This window comes from Poecile atricapillus, chromosome 2, assembly GCF_030490865.1.
Source record: "Poecile atricapillus isolate bPoeAtr1 chromosome 2, bPoeAtr1.hap1, whole genome shotgun sequence".
Classification (NCBI taxonomy): Eukaryota; Metazoa; Chordata; class Aves; order Passeriformes; family Paridae; genus Poecile; species Poecile atricapillus.
The window spans coordinates 121208297-121223262 of record NC_081250.1 but is presented as its reverse complement, the minus strand read 5'-3'; the positions used below and the strand labels follow the sequence as shown (position 1 = coordinate 121223262).

Sequence of the window (14966 nt, the reverse complement as noted above, 5' to 3'; positions counted from 1 at the left end):
AGTTAAAATGGTAGAGTTTTGTCCTCACAGGTTTTAGCACTTACGGTGACAGTAGACAAGTTTCAGAAGTGGGTACACTGAAAGAACCTATAAACATAAAGAATTCAGTAGTCTGCACAGACCATTAAATATTAAACTCCAGCTTCTGTAAGCAGTTGATGGCTGGGTACAGATTTCTTGCTTGCATCCCACGGTGGGCCAGTGTTACCTTAGCCCTGAGGGACGTCATTAATGTTGTATGGGCTGTCCTTGGGCTGTTCCTGGGGCTGCTCTGCCTGCAGCAGGCACGGGGTGTTCTGTGCCAGGGTGCCTCTGCCTGCAGCCAGGAGCTGCGGGTGCCTCGCCAAGAGCTCTTTTAGCCTACACAGCCTATGGTTTGGCGACTCTTGGGAAATTGTTCCAAAGTTCTCCAGACTGCTGAAAGAGACCATCACTGCAGTGCCTGGATGTTTCATCTTAAAAGGGAAAAAAGCAATTTCTGATCACATTTTAATAACACAAAAACATGAAAACAGTCAGATTTCTTTCCCATCATAGTGAAGACAGCTGTTTATTTAAAATCCAGCTGTTAAGCAAGCTTGTGGTGGGGCTGCCAACACACATTAATCATCAAGTTGTTGTTTTGCTAGATTTTAGAATAGTGTGTTATTCCAGACAGCAAAAGAATCTAAAAGATTCAAATGCAACTTTTGCTGATCAAAGTTAATTGGCAGCAATTGGCCTTTAAATATTTCCTGATGTTTCCCTTCTCAAAATCAAGCAAAATACACCTTATTCAATAGATGAGCCAAAATAATTTGAAAAATTCCAGTGTGTGATAGACCTCAAATGTGGTTTGTCCAACATCTGTCCTATATTTTGATTTCTTTTCATCTAAAAAGAAACCACTCACAGATGATTTGGCATCTTAGAACGTAATGAAATTATTGAACATGTTTTTTTTTTCTTCCATTCCTTTGAGTATTTATTTTTTATACTTACAGTAAAATAGCTGGTTTCTTTAAATTTTAAAGTAGCATTTTCTTTCATTAAGGTAGCTGTATTTAAACATATGATTGTTTTGGATATAAGAAGTACCATCAATGAGTTTCATGTATAGGAATTACTTTTCAGATTTGTTTGAAAATATGACAGTGCTAGTTACTTTCCACCTCTGTGTCTGTTTTCTGGTTATATTTCATTTTACCCAGAGCACAATGAAAAAGTACTACTCTTTCTGTATTTTAGCAGTATATTTAATAAAGTTCAGTGTGTTTTTATTTGCTATGCAGAGCCAGATATTTAGCTACTTCATACATGATTGTCAGCCTCACTGACTTTAATGGAAGTTAATCAATCACACTGATTATTAGCATTAGGGGTGCTAGATTATCTTCTTCTAATAGACATGTTGCACCCTTAATAATACAGCACCATAGTTCATTCACTTAAGAGCTTTGAAGCTGTGTATGAGAAAACTGCTCCAGGTGGTACATGAAGGCACAGGAGCTCACTGATAAGGCTGATTCTTTGCATTTCCACCAAAACAAGCCAGTTTATGTTGTATGTCCAAACTGAGGTGTAATAGTTTGTGTCTATACCCTGGTCTGCCTTCCTCATACACAGAGGCACCCAGGAGTGAGCAGCTGTGCGTGTGTCCTTGTGCACAAGCTGTAATCCTTGTGTCTGGAGAACATGAGCTCCAGTCTGAAGGGTCATGCCTTGTCTGAGGACTGAAGAGCATGTGTGGTGTCCATGGACAAGCCTTCAGAGTACACAATGAAAGGGTGTAAGAGAGCCTGTATTTTGTGGAAAGCAGCACATAAGGACTAGACCTCATAACAGGCTGAGGCTCTCAGTTCAGCAGCAATGACAGTTTTTTGAACATGTGGCAGAGACGTGGTGCTCTTGAAGGAGCACATCCTCCTGGAGCCACAGTTTGTCATTCTTGTGAGCACCACCATTGAACTAGCACAGCTTGCCAGTTTCCCAAGGGCTGTGACCTCAGGGCAGATTCCTCACACCCATCTCAGAAACTCAAAAGTCTTTGCTTGGTGGTTTGGAAGTTCAGGCTGCTCACAGTTTGACGGGCTTTCATGAGAACTGTGGATGATTTGGTTTGGCTATGACTCAGGCTTAAAGCATCTATTCTCACTGATGAAGGACTGAGTCTGAAAGCTGAGCTCAGGTCTAAGCTTTCCAGTTCATGAGCACAAGTATCTGGACTGTTGGGATTGAAAATGTTTGTAGGTACCATTGCCAGTGAGCTGCAGAGCTTGGGTATCCTTGCCCAGCAGTGGTTTGAAGAACAGCAAAGCCGGATTTGGAACATATCTAACCCACAGAGTAGATGTGTCTTTGAGTCTAGGCTTAATTCAAAGTGGGAACCTGAAAGCTGATGCCCTCTGTCTCACCCAGGCTCAGAGGGAACCGTTCTTGGCACATAGAGAGGCCACTTCTAAAGTCAGGCAATCATCTGTCATAACTTTGGCCTATGATGAACATTTTTCCAGATACCACAAGTTAATGTTTTTAAATAAAAATCTTCTTTCATCCAACACATTCCAGAAAACTCTATAATCAGAATAGCTCTCTTGTGATCCAAGTGAAAATACTTTTTCTTCCTCTAAAATGCTGATTGAACATTTTGAATGCAAAGGACAGAGTTGCAGCAGTTGTGATCTCTGAAGCACAGTTTGATTGATGTGTGACCTAACTGGCTTTTCAAAGCTCAGGCTTGAGATTTAGTAGTGCTATTAGGTTAAATTCTAAACTTTGGCAGTCAATTTTTAGTCTGTATAAAGTGAATCAATGCCAATGTGTATCAGTTTAATTTAGTAGTGGGTACAGCCAGGTAAATTAATCATTTATTTTCATGTATGTTCTTTATGTAATAGTAATAATAATTAAAATAATAGTAATATTTGTAACTGAAAATTTCAAACTCATTGAAAAAATTCAGTCGGATCTCACTATCTAGCTCTGAAGTCAGTATTCTGTTTCTGGATGGGTGAGCTACAGTTAGATTTGTGCCCTTGTACTAGTTCTTATTTTATTGCTTTGAAAAAAATAAAATAAATTGCTTATTTCCTTTACTTTGCACAGATATATTTGGAGTAATTAATTCCAAAGTGATGTAATAGCAAATAATTTCCGATCTTTAGGAACATTCCTTAAACAACATGTTAAAGGGGTATGACAAGATTTTTAACATACTGAAAAAGAAAATATTAATGCTTACTTATGTATAATTTGATCTAAGTGCCATAATAAACTGTGTTTTCTTGAATTAGCAGTAATTTCATAATGAACTTATAGAAGTGAACTAGGCTAAATAGTAGAAGATAGTGCCATGTTCTAAAAATATAGTTTCCAAAAGCTGCATCTGGGTTTCCAAACAAGAGCTTTAGGTTTTCAGTATTGAAGTTGTTTATTTAAATACCTCATACTCTCTGTTTTATAGTTGAATTTTAATTGTGTGCAAGGGGGAATAACTACATTGATGTAGTGCTCTCAAGAGAACCAGTTACCTCATCTGAAAATAATGTTTGATTTTACATGCTGATTATGATTTGATGGGGATAATAAGGTATAATATTTTAAAGGTGTATATAGAGCAATTACACATATTATGTATTTTAGGAGGTATGCTCCAGTGTTTTGAGGAAACGAGCAGCTTGATGATAGGACTGAAACCTGACATCCACTGAGGTGATCAGCTCTGGTGCAGGAGTGTTGTAGAGCAGAGCAGGAGAACATGGCTTACAGGGGCGTTCCTCAACCAGGGAAGCCCCAGGGGAGCAGAGACTCACCAGGAGCCAGCAGCTCTTATGAGAGTGGCTTACTGTCCTGGCACATGCAAGGCCAGGAGTAATGGTGGCCAATCCCTCTTCCCAAAGCTGGCAGCCCTAGTGAGCACTGTTTCCAGGAGCGCTGTGGCCAGGGCAGGCAGACAGGTCATGGTGTGGCAGTTTGCTTGGCAGGGTGCGCAGGGAGGACGACTCAGAGGAGGGACATCCACTAGCCAAGTGTGGACACGTGTAGTCTGCCAGCAACCAAGCACTGTTCTGTAGCCATCTGCACAGGTCAGGGGCTCTCATCCCACCTGACTCCCAAGGCAGAATGGTGGGCACTCATCTGAGAGCAAAGGCTGCAGCTCTGATGGGGCATCTGCACCTGACAGTGGCCAATGCCTCCACGCAGACAGGGCTGCTGAAGGGAGAGACTGCAGTGCAGACCTCAGGCTGCAGAAAGGACAGGGACAGGACAGCAGACCTACCTGCCAAAGTTGTGCCGGGTGGAGCTGATTGGCTCCGTCTGTCAGAGAAGGAGAAGAGCATCTTCAGTCAAAGGCTTGAGGGATGGGGCTTTAAACTAAAGCTGCTGCAGGGGAGGAACCTTAATCTGTCCCACTCCTACCAGTATGATGGCTGCGGCAGCCATAGGAACCCAGAGCCTGGAGAAGGATAACAGCTCAGCAGAAAAGCACCTGAAGAGCATCACAAAGGAATTCCAGCCACTCCAGCCAGTAAGTTGGCTTCATCAGAGGCCCATCTTAAATGCTTCTATGTAAACACACACAACATGGGGAGTAAACAAGAGGAGTTAGAGGCATGTGATGCCGCATTATCTTACTGGCATCACAGAGACTCCTGTGATTGGAGTGTTGGAATGAAAATGTGCAAGGTTTAGGAAGGACAGGCAGGGAGACAAGGAGGGCCTGTGACAGTGGATGTCAATGTTGGAGTGCATGGAGCACTGGCTGGAGATAGATAAGGAGCCAACTGGTAGCTTATGAGTCAGGATTAAAGGGAGAGAAGGGGACAGGGAACATGAAATGGGGCTCTGCTACAGACCACCTGACCAGGAAGATTGAGTGCATGAGACTCTCTATAGACAGGTAGGAAAAGGCTTGCTTTAGCAATTCCTGGTCCTTATGGTGAGCTTCAGCCACCCAAATATCTCTTGGAGGTGCAACACAGTAAGCCATAAGTAATCCAGGAGGTTCTGCAATGCGTTGGTGATGAATTCCTTCTCAAGTGATGGAGGAGGCAACAAGGAGAGGTGCTGTGCTGGACCTTCTTCTCACCAACAAGGAAGGACTGGTGGGGAATGTGAAGCTCAAGGATTGACTGCAGTGACCATGAAATGGTGGATTTTAAGATACTTGGGGCAGCAAGGAGGGTGCACAGGAAGCTCACAACCCTGCACTTCGGAAGAAAGACTTTGGCCTCTTAAGCAATCTACCTGTCAGGACCATGGGGTAAATTCCTAAAGGGGATCCAAGAACACCAAGAAAAGTGTTTAATTATTCAAGGATCGGCTCCTCCAAGCTCAGGAATGGTGCATCCCAACAAAGAGGATGTGGTTAACACTTTGGAGGGAAGAGGTCATCTAGAGGGACCTTGAAAGGCTTGAAAGGTGGGTCCATGCAAACCTCAGGGGGTTCAGCAAGGCCAAGTGCAAAGTACTGCATCTGGATTGGGTAAATCCAGAGGAGACTGGATTGAGAGCAGTGCTGGGTGGAAGGATTTGGAGATGTTCATTGACAAGAAGCTAAACATGACCTGACAATGTGCGTTTGCAGCCCAGAAAGCCTGTTGTGTACTGGGCTGCATCAAAAGCATGACCAGCAGGTTGAGGACGTGATTGTCCCACTTTACACTGCCCTCCTGAGATCCCACCTGGAGTACTCTGTCCAGCTCTGGGACCCCAACTAATGAAGGGCATAGAGTGAGTCCAGATGAGGCCATAAAGGTGATGAGAGGATTGCAGCACCTCTCAAATGGGGAAAGGCTGAGAGAGTTGGAGTTGTTCAGCCTGGAGAAGAGAAGGCTCAGGAAAACCTGATTGTGACCTTCCAGTACGTAGAGGGGAGAGCAGGAGACGGACTTTTTACAAGGTGTCATGTAGTGACAGGACAAGGGTCGATGGCTTTAAACTGGAAGAGGGTGGATTTGGATTAGGTGTTAGGTGGAAATTCCTTAGTGTGAAGTTGGTGAGACACCAGAGCACGTTGCCCGGGGAAGTTGTGGATGCCACATCCCTGGAAGGGTGCAAGGCCATACTGGATGCAGCTTTGAGCAGTCTGGTCTAGTGGAAGGTGTCCCTGCTCATGGCAGGGGGCCTGGAACTGGATGATCTTTAAGGCCCTTTCCAACCAAAACCATTTCATAATTCTATCTGTATCTTTAATGGTTGTATATGTTTACACTGATATTTTTAAAAGTATTTGTTTATTAATTTTTGGCATATCAGGTGCACATTATAGCCAGGTATGTTAAAGGAATATTGGTGTAGTGAATTACTAGGAACATCTTATTTGAAAAAGTTCAGTGCTTTGCAAACTTTGTTCTAAAATGATACCAACTCATTAGAGCTATTCCTTTAGAGATATATACTGAAGCTGAATGTGTCACTTATTAAGTCTTTTTTTGTCTAATCATACCTAACACTTAGAATACTTTATTTTTTTTGTTGTTGTTTCTGTTGAAGTAATTAAAAGCAAATTAATTTGTTGTTTTATTTCATGGTGTTTTTTGTTTTTTTTTTTTCTTTTAGGACTTTTGTTTCTGTTTGTTCATTTCAAGTTTTTTGGTGTAGACTTTTGTGGGAAGGTTTAAAATAAGATTCTAATGATATTATAAAAATACCCCAAATTGTCCCACCTTTGACAAATATATAGATGCATAGTCATGATTAGCATTATTTTTTCCACCATTTGTAAAGGATATATAATGCACACTCGTGGGTTCACAATTCACTTCTGTTTTGGTAGTCTGTGCAAAGTGATGATATGTGTTTGGTAGTAATTTATAATGAATGGCAGTATGGTATCAGTTTTGAGGCTGCATTAGTTGATATATTTCTCTTAGTGATAAAAGATCAGGGAATGCCATAAAGTATATGCCATCCTACTGTCAAGCAGTAGCTTTGGTTCCTTGGGAAAAAAAAATTATAATGGTCAATTGTATTCTAAAAATTAATGATGATGACCTTGATTAATTTCTTCTGAGATTATTACTTAAAATCCACTTGGTGTTCCACATCTGATATGTTTGTGATGAAAATGCAGAGTACGTTATCTTCTATATGTCAATATGAGCCTCATAACTGTTTTATGATATCAGCAAAGGGGTGTTACTTCACATTCATGAACTTTAAAGACACCACATTAACATATTACTGTGTATGGACCCCTCTGGAAAGCTGCCTGTGTTGGAGTTGCACGTGATTTCCATAAGATGCAACTCTGCCATTAACCACAGCAGGCTGGGCCACCAGCCCAGGGCAAGCAGTGGCCGAGGTGTTCCCATCCCAGCCTGGCTACCAGGCAGCACCTTCACTCCTCTGTCCTGCCCTCCTGCCACCAACAAGGTTAGCCAGGCCTCAGGCACCAAGGAGCAGCACAAGAGCAGCCCATCTCTCTGCCTCTTCATTAAATAAAGCTAGATTAATACAGAAATATTTTGCAAATCCCGCATTTTACACGTACAGGAACATTTCTAGCTTTAATGAAGCATTGAGATGGTGTCTTCCACAGATGCATATTCTCACAGTTTAAAGCAGAGAATAAACAGCATTTATGCCCTTACAGTCTCATGCTCTGTGTTTGCTTTGTAAACCTCCTCCCTCCACCCACAGGGCAGTAAATCCTTCCAGGACTCTTACAATTATGTAACTGCTAGCTTGAATTTACTCAGATCTAGAAGTTGATAGGGAGAAATTAACTATCAATTTTTTTTTAAATGAAAACTGCTTTTTGTGCATTGTTTCTTGTATAATTTACTATGTGGAAGTTCCTGCTCTTGTTTGTGGCCCCCAGTCATTAGACTATGAGTATTTATCAACTCCACCTTTCCATCCTATTCCTTTTCAATATCAAGACTTGTGTGGAGGACAGCTTTTTTACTTGAAATGTGATGGAGATGTCTGACACCCAGCAGTATGCTGAGCCCTTCTGTTCCCTAAAGGAACATAAAGGACTACTAAGGCCCACATTGCAAGGCAGACTCCCGTGTCACTAAAGCAGATGGTGACACACTCTGTATCAGCACCAGGCACTACAGATATTTCCAAGATGTGAGATCATTGTCAGAGCTCAAGGGGATAAGAAAGGTACCAACTAATACCCATAAAGCATCTATAGTGCCTGATCACGGAGCAGAACTCATTGAACATTAGTTCCTTTTTGGCCTTTGCCTTCAATTCTTACAGGTGAAACCTGGCTGACTCCCTGCTGCTGGAAGCAAATGTATTCTATAAATCACTTCTGGCCCTCAAGGAGACCTTTTTTCATGACAGGGACATATATCCTCTTTTCATCAGCCTGAAAATTTCTCCTTTGTAGGTATCAGTAACACCACAGGAGACTAAGTGACTTTCCTCACAGGTCCTTCAGTGACCGTGCACACAGCTATGTCCCCAGTGGACCACGCAGTGCCCTGTAGGAATGCCTTTGAAGCAATACAGCCATATGTTCTGTTTCTTTAATCTGAAGGAGAAAGGGAAACTGTTTCCCCTCGGACCTGGGTACTTTAATAGGCCACAGACTCAGACTGGTAACTTTTGGCACAGTAGCACTCCAAAACATGATCTGTGATCCTGGGCATTATGATAATACACATTATTGAATTCATTACTGCATTCAGCAGGCTTATCATATGCAGGTTATTGCACATGTCAAAGAACCATGAGCACTGTAGGGGAAAATGCTCTTCTTTCTGAAAGCATTTTAGCACATCTGGTCCTAGAGTCAAATAATCTAACAAATGAAGTGCTTGGATGCAAGCCAGCTCTTAAGTGCAGACTTCGAGCAAGCTCCAAAGCAAGCTGGGAGAGCAGGTTGGCCACTATTAGCAGTGTAGAAGTCCATCATTTATTCTTCCACACCTTGTAGAAATGTCATGGAGCCAGCTTTGGACAGCCATGACGGGTATGATGTTGCCTAGATTTAAATTTAACTATGTTGTTTGGGGATCCACAGTCAGTGATAGGAATCAGGGGAGCTGCAATCAGACCAAGGAAGTGCAGAAGGAGGATTGTGAAACACCATTACCAGAGAGAAAAGCTTTCTTAACTTCTCTACAAAATAAAAATCAGTTCAAGGTCATTTTGTGTCTAAAGTTGTACTCCAAGTCCTGAACATGGACAGGGTGAGCTTTGCTGGCTCTAGGTACTAATCACTTGTTGGTTGCATATTTTACACACATATTTATGCAGATGATACAGCATGAGGTCTGTGTTTGTGGTTGCCAATACTTTGTAATTCCTGATCACTGTGCATGAGTCTTCTCATCATGGTGATGATAAGGATGGTATCTATAGATACAAGGATCATAATTCTGTTATAAAGTACTCAAGAGAGAGGAAAGCAGGAGTTGAGTCTGGTGATTATAGCAGTTATTATTGTGTACAGTTGTAGCTGGCTTTCTAACAAAGCTTCAGCTTGGTATCTTTAACATATTAGTCCTCAGGAACATACTGGCACAACTTCTCTCTCTACTGACACAGTTAGGAAATGCTTGTATTAGAACAACTTTAAAAAAGTACCAAAAAAATTGCAAATAGTCATCCAAGAAAACTTTCTCATTTTCTGTTTTATTTATTTTCTTTTCTGTTGTTGGGGTGGTTTTTGTTTGGTGTTTGTTTGTTTTGTTTGGTTGGTGTTTTTGTTTGAGGGTTTTTGTTTTAGTATTCTTGGGGTTTTTTCTTTTGTTTCTTTAATGATTTTTTTAAGTTGTACTTGTTCCAGTTTGAGTTATTCATACATTTCAGGGAAGGTCTGATTTTTAAAGCTATGGGTTACAGAACATCCCAACATTTAGAGCAGAAGGCCATTAGTCATTTCTAGTCATGGCAGTGTTTCAGGTGTCTGTACCTGGGAGCTAGTAGCTAGTAAGAACTCCATGTAGTCAGCTGGTACCAGGGCTTCTGTTTGGGATGCCTGGATCTTGCTGTAGTACAAATCAGTTGAAGACTAGGCAGGCATGCCTTGTGAAGAAATACATGGACATGCAAATTGCCCAGTATGGTGTAGAGCATTTCATAGACTCACAGAATGGTTTGATTTGGAAAGAGCCTTTAGCAATAATCTAGTCCAACCCCATTGCCATGGTCAGGGATATCTTCCACTGGACCAGATTGTTCAAAGCCTTGTCCAGCTTCCAAGGAATCCACACCCACAACTTCTCTGGGCAACTTGTTCAAATACCTCACCACAGTCACAGTAAAGAATTTATTCCATGTACCTAATCTAAATCTGTCTTCTTTCAGTTTAAAACCACTACCCCTTTTCCTTGTCCTATCAATACAGACAGCTAACTTTTAGTGGTATGAGACCCATCTCCATATAATGAAAGTAATTTCTATCAAAATAACAAAACATGTTTTGTCTACATGTTCTCCCAAATTAGATATTCAAAGGTTTTCCTTCCAGTGACAGAACTAACATTCTTGTCCCTTTCCCAGGAAATAAAATACCAAATTCTGGCATGCTTTTCAGGTAGGAATTTTACCTGCCTGTTACATCTAGGTTCTGCAGTCTGAAATATCAGGTTTAGGATCAGCTAGTTCAGGAGATAGTGTATCGAAGGACAGTGGTAAGGTACCTGGAAGCCATTGCAGTACCTGTATCTATTACTAGAATCCCAGATCTACCCCATGTTTGTCAGCTTTAATTGCAGCAGAGATCTCAGTGCTGGGCTGCAGAGGCAGGCTCTGAAGGGCAACATGCAGATTGCTACATAGTGAAGGACAGGAGACAGTGCTTGGAAAATTCTCTTACAGCCAGTAATCAAACAATAGAGTTGTTTTAAAAAGCCTGTCTAAGACTTGATGGAAATTAGGAGATGCAAAACTGACTGCAAGAAATGTAACATTGAGGACTTTGCAAACATGAGTAGATTTCAAAACACTGTCTTATGTTATATTGCTAACACATAGAAACACCCTTAGTTAATTTGTATTTTTGAGAGGTTGCAAAGTTGCTGGTATATGCCACTGAGCTTTTCTATGATGCAAATCGTTCCCTAAACACAGATACAATACACTACTTGATGGTTCATCATACTCAATCCAAAACTAGGTAATATTCTGATTCATCCTGAAGGCCTTTTAGTACCAGAATTGTCATTTCAGATTTAAATAGGTTCATTTTATTATTTAAATTATCTGAAACAATAGAGCAGTAATGTCAAATAAATTAATAAATAGTTGATACTAATGGTAAAAGCAGTTAATGTAGTAATTATTGCACTGTTTTCCTTTTATTCTTGTGTAGAGAGGCTTCACTTTGGCTTTTAATATTTCATGGGACTGATGTGAACAACTCTTTTTTTAACATTTTATTTAAATATTATGTATTTGATAACACTGAACAAAATCCTATCTACTACTATAGATGTCAAGACTTGCTCATAGAACTAAGTATTCCATTACTATTTTATAATCTAAGAAGTTTCATAAATTCAAATAACATTCCTGAACAGTAGATTTGGTGTTTTGGTCTCTGATTAAGCTGACAGATGTGTAAAATCTCATAGAGCCAGTCAAGTCCCTGGTGCAGCTGCAAGTGCTAAAGAGTGCAAGTTATTCCAGCTAAGATCAACATTAATTTACACTCAAATATCTTTCCCAGCCTGCCCTTTCTGTTCACGTAATGCAGTTATTTTGTGCTGATTCCCAAACTATTTTTTTCTCATTGGACTCTTCCAATACAAAAACCCAGAAGGCAAACTGAAGAGAACATAATAGCCACCTTTAGAAAAAATATCTCCTGATTGATGTAGGTACCATTTTAAAATCTGAGATTTGAATTATTCAGGTTGATTTTTTGAGTGGATTAGGCTCAGAAAATTATGTAATGTAATTATTTTAGGAAAGCTAGGTGAAACTAAGTGTCATCCTTACATGCTATTTTGCAGGATGAGAGTATATTAGTGAATCTTCACGTAAGTACAAAGATTTGAAACCACAGCTTAAGCATTTTAGCAATATGTGTGGGAGGTGGTTTCTATCAATCTTGTCAGCCTGGGTTTAATTTTTGCATGGATTTACAAAGTTGTTTACAAGTTGTTTGATATCATGAAAGCCCTTTGTGCTGGTGTGGTTATGTGTGAGTGCTATGACTGAAGTTTAAATGTTAAGAAAATATGCATACATATGAATTGTAAACATATCTGTCCTGAGTTTTTAGGTTGTTTTGTTTGTTCATTTGTTTGTTTTGGGGTTTTGGTAGCAATTATATTAAAATGTTTCCACAGGGAAAAAAATTAAGATGTTTCTTTCATTCATTTTCTTTTAAAAGCACGAAAGGAGTGCTCGAAGTTGGTTCCCAAAATGTTTGAGTTTCACAGTCTCAGGAGATTTCTACTGTTTCAGTGTGGTTACAATAAGGCCTCTATCTGAATTTCATCCAGTTCAATGGTCTAATGAAACTGTAAAGAAAGGGGCAGAGCATTATTTCCTTTGCTCAGTGCAGTATCACTTCTAGTTTTCTGTGTTTAAAGTAAAATTTGACTTGTTGTTAATTGCATTTATAAAATGTTTCATTAGATATGTTCAAGAGGCTGGGTGACCCTATAGTAGACTAAAGTGTGCTATTAAAGCATGAGGCTTTAATGAGGACTTTGAAAAAATGTAAACAAAAAGTTTAACAAAAGAAACAATGAGGTATTGAAGGAATGGAGCATTGATTTTATTTTTTTGGGTTCTCCAAGATCCTCAATCAGTCAGAACAAGGCAGTCCAGGCATTATGAGAAGGTTACCTGTGGCACTGTGCAGTCCGGAGATGAGAGCTCAAGTGTGTTCACTGACAGCCGGGACACATTGCTGAAATGCTGTCACCAGAAAGATCAGCTTTATCTAAGCAAATGATAATTTCCAAACTGTAGAAAAACACTTCAATCAGTTAAAAGATCTCATCTTTTTCTTCTGCATATTTGTATAATTCACATTGTGAATGTAAAGTATGGATACACAGGGGAATATCTCCTTCCCTAGCACTGTTGGGCAAGAGAGAGAGACAGTTGTAGCAGCAGTTAGAACACAAAAAAGAGGGTTTCTAGGAATTTTCTTTGACTTTGAAAAGTTTAAAAATACAAATATTTAAATTCGATTATTGGAAAAAATGTATATATATTTTTTTAAAGGTGTGTTCACAAGTCCAAAACTCTCATTATTGCCTTGGTTGAATAAATAAAGCATTAATCAAGCCTTGATTACCTAAAACCAAGGATTTACAAGGAGAACAAAACAGACAGTGAAAACATACACCGCCTTTTTTTTTTGCTCCATCAGTTTAATAAATTCAGACAGAAATTTGAATACAAGCAATACAACCTCTGACTCCCAAAGTGTCAAGAGGATTGACTAACAGAACTAACATCTCTATCCTGAATCTAATCTCCACTAGTTTGGTATTTAACACAGCAAATATAATGATTAGCAGAAATATCTTCCACAAAAAAATCATAAAGAAAACAGGTTTTATTTCTAACTTTTTCATTATATTGTAAATTCATAAATCTTTCTTTATCATAGGAAGGTAGAAAAAAAAAGTTTAGTATGAATGCAAATTTTTACTTTATAATAAAAACAACACTCAAATCATATGTAATATTTCATGTATTGAAAAAGAGTCTCTAATTTTGAATACAATAATGTATACTGAACACTGTTTGACTATATAAAAATTGTAATTTAAAATTATTATTTAAATTTTACTTAAATGAAGTACTGTGGAAAAAAAATTAAAAACTTGCTAACAACAGAAAAGATTATTAATTTAAAGAAATTTAATTTCTTTTACTAAGAAATTAAATAGTATTGTGGTAATATAGCTTTTATGTATAAACTATGTGATCATGCAAAGGGTTAAGCTGTGTGATTTCAGGATAAAAGGTTTCCTGAGTTGACTATTATTCCTATGGTCTGCCAACAACTTTGCAATAAATGGAATGATTTTTATGGGAATGTGGTTATTCACAGCAAGACTACAGTTGGTGTCAGTATGAAAAATTCTTCTTTAGTAGATTCTCTCAGCAGGAATAACAGATCTGAAAGAAAGGCAAAAAGTAGCTACAGAGAACTCTGGCTGGTGTTGGTGACAAATTATGTTTACAAAATGATGTGGTAACCCATTGAAAAAGAAGAAATCAGAGCAACAGTAAATCAGAGTATTTCTCCTCTAAGTACTGCTGTTCCAAAACAAGTTACCTGTGATTGTGTGTGTTGTTTAATAGCTCATTTTTCTTGACCATAAAGCAAGTGAGACTTCTAGGCTTTCAGGGGGTGTGAAAAAATGCTTCAGAAATCAGAAAGGTTACCTCAAAGTTATAACACAGTCAGTGCCAGAACATATATATTGGTAGCTATGAATTAAAATAATTCAGGAGAGAGGAGAAAAAAATTATGGGATTAGAACCTAATATCATTTTATAATTATTTGCTATATTAATAACTTTTATAAATTCTCTTACTTCTTGTATCACTTGTATATTTTTCACATCTTGATGGTTTTTGAAATTATATTATTTGAAGAAAATTGTGATGGAGGATGCATTAAACTATCAATGAACTGTTATGCTGTTTGCATTTGGTTTGTGATAAAGCTTTCAGAATGCTAAAAAGATTAACCCACTGATTAAGTCTGTAGCACCACCACTAGAGCTGGCACTGACTTCCATTCAAAATGAGGGCTAAAGTTGCATAGAATTTAATGATTCTTTTACAACCATACAGCAACTTTATGGATTTTAGTTGTTTCACCATTCCTAAGTTATTGGAATATGAAGGGAGTTGTTATTATTTGTAGTTCGGTTGAGTTTTTTTTTAAAACAAAATAGGTAGCAGCTCTTTTAAGAAGTAAACACAACAGCTTTGAGTGTCTCCTGCCCTTTGTTTTCCTCATGGATCATTACCCCAGTTCTATTTAAAACATTTAATTTGCCAACTTGTCTAGAAGCATTGCGAAACCTCAGGTTTT

General features: G+C 39.0%; 1 protein-coding gene across 7 annotated transcripts in view; it reads left to right on the top strand.

Annotated features, from left to right (window-relative positions):
- The window catches only part of EYA1 (EYA transcriptional coactivator and phosphatase 1), a 157450-nt gene that overhangs the window by 120169 nt on the left and 22315 nt on the right, over positions 1 to 14966 (top strand). The window lies entirely within an intron of this gene.